We start from the raw sequence: 13,301 nt of genomic DNA on the forward strand, positions 1-13,301 counted from the left end.
GCTGCTTCTAGACATGTGTTTGTAATTTCTTGTTTGGTCTGCACTGGTTCTGAGAAGTGGTGCATTTTTTGATTTGCCTGCTGAAAGGGTTTCACACTTTTGGATACCGGCGTTTGATTAGTTTTGATGATAACCACAGTAGTACAATTCTGACTTCCAGATTGCTTTCCAGCGTGACACTAAGCAGCCACCCATCTCCAAGGCTGAAGAAATTCACATGTGCATTTGATTTTTTTTTCTTTTTATGAAGATATAAAAAATGTAATATACTTACAAAAAAAAAAAAAAATCACATTTCTCACCCCTCATTTTAGGGTGGTGTCTGTGTGACCTATTCTAGTAAAAAGGATGGGATCTATCAAGAACAGGGTACCTCCCTCTCCATCTTTTATCATCTCCACTAGTTAACTGCTTGAGCAATTTTCACAAACTTTGTTCAGTGAAGAGCTGTATTTGTCACACAGTGATTTAAAAGAGTTACTGAACTTCGGAAGGAAAATTAGTGGGAATTCTTGCCCAGAGATAACATAATATGAAGATGACAGAAAAAAGCAGGCTAGCATTTCTATCACCCTTTTTCCCTGCCTACTAATGGTTTTGATTCTCATTATTTCTCAAATGCCAAGAGTAAAAACCCTCCAGGGTACCAATTAGCTGTGCCCAGTCTGGATACGACTGCTCTCATCCAGGACATATTTTGAGATGCTGAAGCTCTCTTTGGGAAAAGGCAATTTGTGTGCAGCTATGTTTGGTAATTTTCAAGGACTTCATCTTGTTGAGAAATAGATATGGACTCATGCTTAATTTAATTTAAACCAAAGCTTTTTATTAATTGACTTTCAATAAAACCAATTACCATAAATGGGAACCTGGGATCTGTTTGCAGATTATTTTTGTCTGCCTCACTTGTATTTTATTAGAGGTTATACCTTCTTGAAAAAAGAGTAAGCGACACTTTGAATTTATTTCAGAATGGGTTTTTTTCCCTTCTTTACAACCTTTTCCACCTGCTTTTCCATAATTTTAAATTTAGAGAGTAGAACAATGACACTGACAGCATTTATGACAGTGTGCAACTATATTTTTCATTTCTGTTCCTTAACCGCACTTCATACTTAAAGCACATTTTTTTTATTTTAAAAAGAAAACCGACATAATTTCATGGTTAAGATAACATTTTGGGTCACAGCTGAGGGCTGACTCTGGTCAGGGTGCTGGGCTATCTGGGTACTCTGTTAATGGGCACTGATGGAGGTGTGTGCCTGGTGCCAGCACCCAGCCTTTCCCCAGCATTAATTGCTGCTGCAGCCCTCTCCCGAGGTAGAGCTCTCCCTGCCTCGCAGATTAGGAAGCAGATCTGCTAAGACCAACACGTTACTCACATGAATAGCTCCATTGAGTCCTACATGGCTATTAAGTGACTTAAGTTCAATAAAACATTAAATCTTTGCGGGGCCTAAGGCAACTTGCAGGAGGATATTTAAAAAGTCTGCCCTAGCCTTTTCCTGCAGCCACAAAACCAACCTTGTCAGCCTCTGCCACTTTCCCATTCCTAATTTTGTGGCTTATGCATTATTTTGCCCCATTTCTCTTGCAGACATGGCACCTCACATGAGCATCCTCTCTCTGTCCCTCCCTGCCTGCCCTAGCACAGACCCTCCTCCTCAGCCCTTTGCATCTCTCCAACCCACCTGCACCCCCCTGAATTTCATTTTTCAGAACATACGTGGGCAAAACCAAAAATAATATCAGAGGAGCAGCTTCCACCATCCCTCGACAGCCAAAGTATCTCTGGGTTTCATAAAATTGCAGTACTGGCAAAAGCAATAGAGGGAGCTGCTGCCAGTGGCTGGGGTCCAGCAAAGTACCATGAGCTGTCCTTGCATAATCCCTGGTGGCAACCTCCCCCACAGATCCATTATTTAGGATTTTTTGAAATTTATAAAAAATGAAAAGAAAAAGGAAAAAAAACCCCGTCAGCCTCAATAAGATTTCTTTTGGATCAATATTTAAAAGGCTGGAAAAATGAAGAGAGAAAGATATTTGTAAAATTCCAAAATACTTTCTTAGCCTCTGTGTAAATATTTGTAGAGAAAGCAATTATTGTGCATAAGAATGTTCTGTTGTGTCTCTTTCTGTTCTTTTGTTGAAATGATTGCTTTTTTGGCCCATCCCTGAGTAACTAAGTAGAGGTGATTAAAAACCTTCAAGTCCTTCAAATTTATTGTCCTGTAACTATTTTTGAAAGCAGATTTAATATCAGCATGCTATTTATATTCCCTGAGAGCTAACATTTCAGATACTATACCGATATATCAATGCCTGATGCAAAGCAGATTGCACTGAAGATGTAGAAATGTATACAAGAAGAAAACTGCTTATATTTAATAAAGAACTAGGATATAAACAATTTTTAATACAATGGGCTTTGTAATCGACAAATTCCTACTGGTTTACCCCATCCACCTCCCTGATGTTTCTCTCCTGCATCCCATGTGCAGCATGGAGAGGCACTGGCACAAAGCTCAGTGGCACCCCTGGGGACAGCAAATACAGGATTGATATTTCCCCAAGAGATGTGTCAGGTCAGCTTCTTCTGTGCACACCAGGCTTATTTTTATCCCAAAATGCATTTTCCCTTCCATGCTCCAGCTGCCTGTCCCAGGGCTGCCTGTTGCCCTTGCACTGCTGCTCTGCTCCTGCCCTCCCCTAAGCTCTCCCTTCCATGCTTCAGCATCTCTTGTCTGTCCAGGCATTTCTCCAGGGGATGCCACAGGTTGCCAAAATGCCATCCTTGAGCTCTCCTTGCCAGGGCACTTGCTGCAGCATCGTTGTTGCTGCCCTGTGCAGTGCCAGGCTCTGGTGGGTGAGCTGAGATGGGATGGCTGTGAGTAGTTCTGGTCCCAGTGCCCAAAATCTGCTCTGGGGCTGAAGGGAAGAGCAGGCAGGTAGCAAAGACACATCAGGGAAGAACACAGGGCCACAGTCAGCTGCTCAGCACCAAGGAGTTCATAATCCCAAGCTCATTTTTGGGCTCTGAAGGTATTGGTCATCACCTCTGTGGTAGAGAATAGTAAATGGTCATTTTTATAGAAATATTTAATTCTCCTTGGTCTGGTCAAAAGCCAGTTGCTATAGGGGTTTAAGGCCACCAGATCCAGCCTGGTCATGCTCCTCATGGATGCCCCCAGTATCACACTTCATGCCTGTGCTGTGGCAGAAGGCTGAGACCAGGCTAAAACCTCCCTGCTGCTCTTCTGTCCCTTCTGCACCTCACTGCCGTGCTCCTGCTGCCTCTGCACTGTTGTCTCATACTTGACCTTCTGTATCTGAGATAACCAAAGGTGCAGAAACCTTCTGGTGTCTCTGCTAAAGCCTCCCACACTCAGCTGGAGGCAAAGGCCTGGGGCTGTGGAGCTGAGCCCAGCTGAGCTTAGCTGAGCCAGGCCAGGGCTGGGCAGTGCAGCAGCTGGCTGCAGCTGGATCCACACTGTGCAGCCTTCACTGCCGAGCTGGGGACACGCTTGTTTTCACTCCTGTCCTCACCCCTCTGTCCAGGAAAGCCCACACACTCCTCCCCTCCCTCTCTGCCTTTGATGGGTCATGCATATGGTGCTACCTGCAGCAGGCTCTTCCTCTTCCCAGAAGTCTTCTCTATTAGCTGCCCCCTCCATCCATGTTTAACCACAGTAGCACCCTACGACCCTAGAAAGATTCACAGCTCCCTCTCCTTTGGGCACAAACACTTCGTATCAAATCCTTCCTCATTTCTCACATCCCTCCATTTCTCTGTGACCTACCAGTGAATCAGCCACCATTGTTCCCACCTCTGCCCCCCATCAGTGCCCCCATCTCTGCTCCCCATCACTGCCCCCATCTCTGCCCCCATCACTGTCCTCATCACTGCACCCCATCACTGCCCCCCATCACTGCACCCCATCACTGTCCTCATCACTGCACCCCACCACTGCACCCCATCACCACTCCCATCTTGGCACCCCCTCTTCCTCAGGTGTCCTGGTCTGGTTGTCCCCTCCTTGTCCCCAACACCCACTCTGTGCCCCGAAGAGCAGTGGGGATTTCCAAAGCCTCTCTCACCACCCATCCAAAGCAAGCCCTTTCTGCAAGCCCCTATGCCCAGCCACTGCCTGGAGGCGACAGGCACAAATCTGCCAGGACAGGTTGTTTCCCCGGGGGAGCACTGGTGTGGGTGCTGGTGGGATCTTCTGTCACTCACCATCTCCTCCAGCAAGAATATTATTCTGAGAGTTAATATTCCAGCCGGTTTCCAGTGATGCTTCCCTTCGTGCCACCTGGTGGACAAAGGGGACATTTTCCAACTTTTTTGTTTCACTGAAGAAGCACCTGGGAAAATCCATTTTTCGTTGAGGAATTCAGTTGAGCATCACCCGGTTTAAATTCTGTGTGATGAGAAACGTGATTCTGTGACATCCTAGGGTAAGCCCCAAACCATCCAGCAGTAACCAAACATCTATTTCTTACCCATGCTGATGTTAATGCATAATACTGTGTTTTAATTGTAATTATAGCTATTAAAAAAAACTAAATTCCTACTATCAATTTAACAAGCAAATAACTTTTCTGCTTCCTGTGCTGCTGATGAATTCATGTTTTTATTTAGGCTTGAGAAACTGCTTTCTGATTTTTTAACAAATATGCAGTTTGAATCCCTCCTGTGGCCAGTCCCAGGCAGGCTGCAAAGGATGGAAGTGCTGGTAAAAAGCCTGTGAAAATAGAAAAATTAAGTAAATAACGTGAAAATTCCTGGCAAGTGTTGCTTTTTTTCAATTTATGAAGACAAACATTGCAGGAGAAACTTGGTTCTGAGAGATATTTTTGTTCGAGGATAAGAATCAAATCCCTGACTTGAGGTGCTTAATGAAACAAACCAAAATGGCTTTTGCTCTCAAATCCCTGCAAAAAGTGTCCAAAGTGAGTTGTGAAATAGCTTCAAATCACAATTAAATAGGGAGAAAACTGCAATGCGCTCAGAGCACATTTCAGAATAGCGCAAGTTGCTGATAGACGGGAAAGAAATTCATCGCTGAGAGTTTTCTGTACTATTAACAGTTCAACACCCCTCTGCCTTAATCCTCTGACAGAAGCCCTGCCTTTAGTGAGGTCCATGGAAATTTTAGCAGTGATTTGACTTGGGCCAGGATTTTGTCCTAAATCTTTTCATAAACTCAACAAAACGACGATAGAAAAATATACGCCATGGACAAAGATCCTGTTTGGCAGCTGTTGGTAGCTAATGCTGGGGATAACATGGGGCAGTGTGAAGCCACACTACAGAAAAGAAGAATTTCTTTGTGTACATTGTCTGAAATCTCTGCAGGCTGAGTGGAGCTGAAATTTGGCTATAACCCTCTAACTGATACCCAGATTGCTGCAAAATGACTACCACAAAATCCCCCTGCCTACAATTAGCTTGGGCTGTGATTTTGTATCTCACTTGAAAGACGATGTCTCCGTAACATCCACGAAATCTTTTGGGGCAGTAGTGATTCTTCCCCAGGACATTCAACTCAGCTATCCAAAGCCCTGGCTTTGTGTCTCTAAAACAAGAGGAAAAATGAGCACAAATGAAAAATATTTTGACTTTGGATTGAGAAAGAATTTATGTTTTACTTGGAAAAGAAATAAATTGTTTTTAAATTCTTCAGTGTCAAAATCCATATAATTTAGATTATCCAGAAACAGAAAGATTTAAATTTTCTAAAGAAACAACCTCCTTTCTGCTCAAAGATTCAATTTTCACCAACTCAGAAAAGCTTGTCCTGACTGAGGTTAGATGGAATATTTTAGTTTATCTCAGATTTTAAAAACCATCTCCAGCAATTAAAGAAAAGTCTCGCCAATCAAAAATAATACAAAGTTGAAACATGAAAATGTTTCAGCTAAAAAATGAAGAAGAAACAGAGACTGTAGGCTTTCCTCACCCTCCTAATTTTTCAATTTTAATTTTAATTTATTTTTATTTTTATTTCTATTAATTTATTTTTACCCCACTGGAAAGTTTTGTTTGGTAAAATGTTTGCTCCAAGAGCTGTCAGAAGACTGAGCTCTGAGGCAGGAGCTGCTCTGTGGGGAGGCAGTAGGTGCCTGGCCAGCTGCAGAGGTGACAGTGCCTTGCTGGGGACAAAAGCCACTCTCATCCCCAGACCTCCTCAGCCTGCCCAGAGACAGCAGTCAGGGATGGAGGGGATGCAGGCAGTGAGCTGGGATGGGATGTGGGAAGCAGTGGAGGGAGAGGATCAGGAATGACAGGGGACATTTTTGGTGTGGGGAAGCACAAACGGCTTAAGCTAGCTTTTTCAGGGGGTTATAAAGCAGCAATCAGCAGGGCTGAGATTTGGCAATCAGTCAATACTGGCTCGAAAACAACCTGGAGAAAAAAATGTACCTGGGATCCACTTAAGATGACCTTTGGAAGGAAGAAAAACAAGTTTGAAAGAAAACAAATGTTTCACAGTGGTGTTTCCAACCAGCTCTGTTTAACTGAGGGTGTGTAAGGACATTATTCCTCTGTGTGTGGGAACTCTTTGTGTGCTTGGAGCTTGTGGTGACATGACAGGCTGGTGGCCCTGGCCGGGGTGGGTGCCTCACCTGCCTGCACAGGGCACTTTCGGCTCCTGGGAGCTCCCTGCAGCCTGCAGCCCAGCGCAGCAGCACCCAGCAAAGCTGCTACAGCCTCTCTGAGGACAGCCCAGGAGCTTGGGCTAGCACAGAGGTGGCTGTGGCTCTCCCCTAGTTATTCTCTCCCCATATTGATGCAGCAGCTGCAGGGAGCCTGTAACACAGGTTGAAATCCCAAATAAGTTTAGTGCCACAGTCTGAGCTCAGCTTGCCATCCCATGGGAATACCACAATCCCATCTGGCCATGGCACAGGGGGGCAGCGGCTGATTTTCACCACCCTCAATGCTGGGTCTGAATTCCCCACAAAACCCCAGTCCTTCTCAGCTCCTCACCAGCACATATCTACTTCTTTGCCCCAGCTGACCTGCCAGCAAAACCTCCACAGTCTGGGACCAACTGCCTTTCAACTGCCAGATATGAAGCCCTGCCTGTGCCCAGACTTTCCCTAAAAACCGAGCAAGGAATATGTGGAACATTTGAAGGAGCTGAAATGGCAGGACCATGGATGGCGTGTAGCAGCCCCACGGAGATATCTGGTTTCTGTTATGTGTTTCTTTTCCTTGCATTATCTGTATTAGAACTTATGAAATGGATGATTTGTATCAGCTGTCCTGCTTTGTTGTTATTGCCATGTTCTGCTAAAATGATAACGAAGCGCTTGTTCCAAATCTTCCCCTCCCACAAAATATCCCAGCTATGTGAAATAAAAGATGCCATTTTATTACAGGGCTGAACAAATCTGTGTAAGAGGTAAAATGAAGGGGCTCTGAGGACCACGACTCCAGGGAAGTGGAGAAAAATATTGGTGGAGATGGTGGTCATGGGAAATGCAAAAAGCAAAAGCATTTATGAACTTGGAAATTATTATAATGCCATTTTGCAACCACGGTCAGAAATTTCATACCTTCCCCCCATTGCATCATAACCCAGGACACTCGAATTTGAGAAGACAATTCCCAACTTTAATATGGTATTTCACATTTAAGTATTTTTGGAAAAACTTATTATTTGGTCTATGGATATGGAAACACCTGATACATTTGAATTTCCAGGTGCTGGCAAAAATTAAACCTCAAATGTACCTAATTTTATGAGGTCATGGAGAGTGGGATATTTTTGATTTGTTCACTTACATGGATGTTCCTGATCCTTCCTTGGTGAGCCTTGACCAAGCCACAAGCATGGCCAGGTGATTGCCATCATGCATTGCTAAACAGTAATTTCCTCATTTATGAACTGTGAATTCTTTTCTGCACCATTTGGTGATGAGGTTTTTCAAGAGAAAGACAGCAGAGCCTGCATTTATGTGTCTGTGAGCTGAAAAACCTCTTGAGATCAGCAACCACTGCAGCAGCTCCTGTGGGAACACATTGTCGTGGATTTAAATGAAAACTACAGCCAAATCATAAATTTGTGTGTGACTTCACTCTGGCTCCTCCATCAAACTTTTATGGTGTCTTCCTCCTTGGCGGCACAATTTCCATCAAAATCTTTGAGAAAGTTCTGCTGTTCTCACTTTATTTCTTCTTTCCACCACTTGTGTTGTGACGTTGGTTCAAGAAAATATAATTTGGGTTTTACAGACTACAAAAAGGAGGCAGAGCTGAAGTGATTTATTGTTAAAGGAACTGAGGTCAGATCCAGACCTACTGCTCATGAGAAGCTGTTAATACTGTTATTTTGCCCAAAACACTGAGCCAGACCCTGCTTAGCTCTGGTAGTCCTGCTCCAGGACTGCTTTTGGAACACACTTATCTTTGAAATGCAAATACCGTGACATTTCAGATGAAATCTCATCTAGCAAGTCTACTTTTCAGAGGAAATATTAAGGAACTTAACAACTTAACACTTCAAGAGTGATAAAAACATATTTGTCTTTTATACAGAAAAGGGCTGACAGCCAAATTCTATAATTGAGAATACTTCCTTAAATATAGAACACTGAATGAGCAGCAAAAGGGTCAATTCATATTTTTATGAAAACAAGCAGAAGTGACTGTTCTGTTTATATTATTGATGACTGGAATTTGGGCATCCCATCCTATTCCTGTCTTCAGAGGCAATGTGAACTGCCACATAACTTAGAGAAATGATGGAATTATCTGGGTGAAAAGAATATACAGAAATTGATTTCAAGACAATAAAAGCAATATTTTTATCATCAGAAAAACTGCCATGGTCAGAGCTTTTATTAACACTTGAGTGAGGCTACACCAAATTGCATCAGTGGGAGAGAGGGGTTTAGTAAATATTATATTAAGTGGTCTGACTTAAGAATATCCCCTTGCATGGCTTAGCTATGGATTATTAATTATTACTTAAAAATTCGGTAAAGCTTTTGTTTCTCCATCTTCAGTTCTCAGTGAAAATGTACCTTATTATAGGCCTATTATGCCCCTTCTGCAAACAGAAGGCAATATATTTTCCAGTTTAATCAGACATTTTCATTTGCATCTAACTTCCTCTTGAGCATTATTGACTTCAAAGGATTAAAATTCCTAATTCTGGTCCAACAAGAATTTTTTTATTTTCCAGATGATCAGAATAAGGATAAAAACTTTCTCTTTTTGCCCCCCACCCCTCCTTTTCTGCATATTTTAGAAAAGTCTTGCCTTGTAGATAATTTGGAAACACTTGTCACAATCTCGTTAGTAGAGCCAAATGCTAAATGCCCCAATAGACTAAAAATCCAATAAAGGACATGGTTTGTAACTCTTAATTTTTGCAGCTGTTGGATAAAGCCAATACATCTGTTTATGGTGATTCTTTCTTTGCTGACAACATCAATTTATCCTCTAAATGCCAATGTTCCTAGGCAGCTCCAAGTGTGCCCCCTTCTACCTCATTTCAAGAGAGTCAAACCCAAACCTTCCATTAAAGAAAACTGGGAATTGTTCCTTTGCAGCCATGCTGCTGCCTACCTGCTGAACTGCTGGTCCAAAATGTCCTGGTTTTTCTTGCTAGGCAGAAGAAGAAATCAAGGAGTTGGTGGAATTTGAAATGAGAACTGCTTGCAGATCAGCTGGGAATTTATCTGCAAATTTGTCTTTGGCTGTTGACGGACTTCTAGGATTACAGAGACAGAGCAGAGAGGAGAAAACCTCCTTAATCCCCAATGCAAAGCACAGGTGGAAACTATCCAATAAAATAGGGTTGGGGGGGGATGGGTTGGAAAATTCAGTTCCATCAAATTGCGATTGTTTTTGCATGAACATGTTCACTTAAAGGCAAAAGCTTTGCTGGGGAGTTTTTTTTTTCAAATGCAGGATGCAGTTCCCTGCCAAGAGTAGAAGAAGAAAGGACTGACATTCCTTCCCTACTGCAGCCCCTCCAAGCCACCCGTCAGCCTCATTTCCCAGAGATAAGGGGACTTAGGTTTTGGAATTTTCTTCTGTCCTTATTTTTCCCTGGGAAAGCAACAGCCAAAATTGGCATCACTTTGGGCTGGAACCAAAGGCAAAGCCTTGATTTCCATTGAGGAATGCAATTCCTTTGCAGCCATTCCAGTCTGGAGAGGTGCATTGAAAAACAAGGATTAAACTCTTATGCCAGATCATGTGGTTCAAAAAAAGGAAGGTTTAGTTCTACCCTTAGCTCTTCCCAGCAAGAATGCCTCCCAGCAAAGTACCCTGTGTTGGAATTTTAGATCAAAACAGTTGCTGTGCATCCAAAGCCTGCATGCTTGCAAACCGAAAGGAGGCCAAAGGAGAAAACTTGAAGGCACAAATCAGAGCTGGGAGGGAGTGGAATAAAAGTTACTGCTTGAAAATCCATCCCAGAAGATGGGAGTCAAAGGAGAAGGAGAACTTTCTGCAACGGAGATCATGCATTGACTTGCTCCTCCAACAGCTTTGTCTTTTTGAAACATGACAGGGCTGCCCTGCAGAGAAGCTGTTCTGTCCCCAAAAGGCTGCTCAGCCCGTCACATCATCCAGGACCTGAGTTTTGAAGTCTCCATGCACAGGAGAGGTGCAAGAGAGGCAGTTTTGGGGAGCAGCAGAAATAAGCTGCGTGCTTCAATGCATCAACAGGGAGCGAGGGAAGCAGTGGCTGTTACCCCAGGTCAGGCTGGCTCCTGGTTTTCCTGCACTTTACAGGGAAAAAATAGTACCAGGTAGTTTATCAGCTCTTCCAGGTCACAACAGCAAAAGGAGAGGCAGAGGTTGGTCCTGCATGGGCAGAGGTTGCTGCTGCACTCAATGACTTTAGTTGTGGTCCAGGTCTCCTCCTTGCTCCTGAGGAAAAGCATTTTCTGGAGGGATTTTTCTCCTTGGAGCTTAAAGGGAGACAAATTATTACATGAAATTGTAACACTCTATGTGACCATCATTCCACATTCAGAGCCTCTGCTGAATCCTTTGCTGATGCCATTTGAATGTCCATGCTTCTCTTCTGAGGAGCAGGGGAACTTTTTAGAGCTGAAACAGGGCAAGAGCAGACTTGCTCTTGTGATCAGAAGATCCTGCCAAAATATTTGAATAGGACAAGATGGACATTTCATGGTGCTCTGAATTCCATTTCAGGTGTTTTACAAATAGTTTATATGAAGATTTATTAATTTGCAAGCCATTGTATGCATGGCAGCTGTCCAGTTAGGAAAATGAAAAATAGAAATAAAGAAACAACTTGGAAACTGCAGGCAAAATGGGTCCATGGATGTCTGGCAAGCACTTCTCCCCAGTGCCCAAACTTCTCATCAAGGTGCTTATATCCAGTTGTCAACTCTTGACCACTCTCAACAAATTTGTTCTCTGGACCCCTTTGGAGCCCTTTTTTGTTAGTTTTTTTTTTAAAGAATACTTTTTGTATTATCATTGCCATAGACCTTTTTTTCCCTGGTTATCTTTATTGTGGCCATCAAAGCTGCTGACAGAAGGCTTGCCCTAGATTAGATGCAACAGCAGATGCAGCTCTTTTGCTCCTCCAAATGCCACTGTACCTTCCTGGACAACACATAAAACTCATTCTTATGTACAACAGAAATTAAGAAACCAACAAGCAATACTACCTTAAGAAAGAGCAAGTAACAATAATGTTCAGAGACCTGTGGGGAGGAGCATTATCTATAGCCTGCTTAGATTAAAAGAAAAAAAAATTGAAAAAAAAATTGAAATGCTGCAAACCATTCCACAGCTTTCTCTTGTTTTGGCAATAGAATTTTGGCTACATCCAGTTTTCCAGCAGTATTTCCATTCCCCATGACCACCATGCATGCAGGGTAGTGACAGAACATTTTAAAAGCAAAAATCCCCCAGCACTTACCAAAGAAAAGACATTTGTTAAATGTTTGACGTCCAATGAAGGGACAGCAGCGGCGCGGGCATGTCCCAGCCCAACCTGCCTTTCCAGGAATGCAGGTTTCCTGCAAAATTGCCCTCCTTGCCTCAGGGCAACACCTCTAGCACCTCTGCTCCTGCCCTGCTCCGTGGTTATTGTGTGCACAGATGAGTGGCACAGCCCCGTGCGCTGGGATGTTATTGCTGGATAAAGCTAATAAAACATTTGAGTCACTGTGAGGAAGCTTTCCCATCCCACTACACGCCTGATCCTCAGGGTTACCCGCCTTTGCCTCCTCACCTTTGCATTGTATGGTGTTATTCTAACCTCTTTCATCTTTGGCTTTTGGCAGTCTTTTCTGCCTTAAGTATATGGTTATCTTAAGTTGAGCAAGATGTTTCGGGCTACGATAACTGGCTGATGTTTTAAATTGAAACCTCCTAATATGCGTTCAATTTACATGTACTAAAGCTCTCATTCAATCTGAAATACCAACCAAGTATAAAATAATAGTGACACTTGACATTTTCACAGGGATTTACAACTTCAAAGGGTTCGACAATATAAATGAACTCTCTCTGTACTTATGAGGTGGGTAAGCAAATACTATTAAGATAGAGAATGAATGAGGAGGGGCTGCAGATCTTGCCCAAGGCCAGACAAGGAGCTGATGTCAAGGCTGGGGTCCTGGTTTGCTCTCCTAGACCCAAACAGCTGGACAGCTGTTGGCTCTAAAAGCTGCATAACCAACATGGACGAGTCGTGCAGGTCTACATCCTGAGGAGAGGTATGAGAAATTTAGACAGTGGAATTGAATGCTGTCATCCAATCAAACACACCCACTCTCTCTGTCAAGCCTTGGGATCACCCTGAGCGGGATAGTGTTGTGGTTCCTTATTTCTGAGGCACCTCTGCACTGGTGAAGTAACTCCAGCACCCAGACTGGGCACGGGTGGGATGATGGCTGTGGAGTAGATCCTGCTTGTGCAAATCTGCAGGCAAATGATAAACCTGGTAGGAAGTCCATGCACTGACTGCCTTTAGTAACAGCCTGTTCATCCTTTTGTGAAAGTTTTCAGCCTGTTTTCTCATTTGCCAGCTTGGGCTGTGTCCCTCTCTTGCGACACTGCTCCTTTTTGGGGGAGGAGAGGACTTTCAAGCAGCGCCTGTGCCAGTAGCCCGAATTAGAAACCTGCACTCTGCTTGATGGATGCAGCTATTGTTAACACAAATAAGCGGGTGGATGTTTCATTAATCACAGCCCATAAACCATTTTGACTAACTGAAAAAATATTTCCTCTGTCTTATTCATGCCATAGCTCCTCTGAGCCTTTTAGCCCATTTGTACAGGCTTGAGAATGA

General features: G+C 43.4%; 1 long non-coding RNA gene across 1 annotated transcript; it reads right to left on the reverse strand.

Annotated features, from left to right (window-relative positions):
• Positions 1 to 4,509: 4,509 nt before the first annotated feature.
• LOC146431197 (uncharacterized) lies at positions 4,510 to 12,135 on the reverse strand. The gene is made up of 3 exons (XR_014854903.1): positions 11,925 to 12,135; positions 9,584 to 9,728; positions 4,510 to 4,745 (listed from the first exon to the last, which is right to left on the reverse strand). It is a non-coding gene; the product is annotated as an uncharacterized LOC146431197 (long non-coding RNA).
• Positions 12,136 to 13,301: the final 1,166 nt, after the last annotated feature.

The sequence above is a fragment of the Lichenostomus cassidix genome, chromosome 13 (assembly GCF_008360975.1).
Source record: "Lichenostomus cassidix isolate B80296 chromosome 13, HeHo_3.0, whole genome shotgun sequence".
Classification (NCBI taxonomy): Eukaryota; Metazoa; Chordata; class Aves; order Passeriformes; family Meliphagidae; genus Lichenostomus; species Lichenostomus cassidix.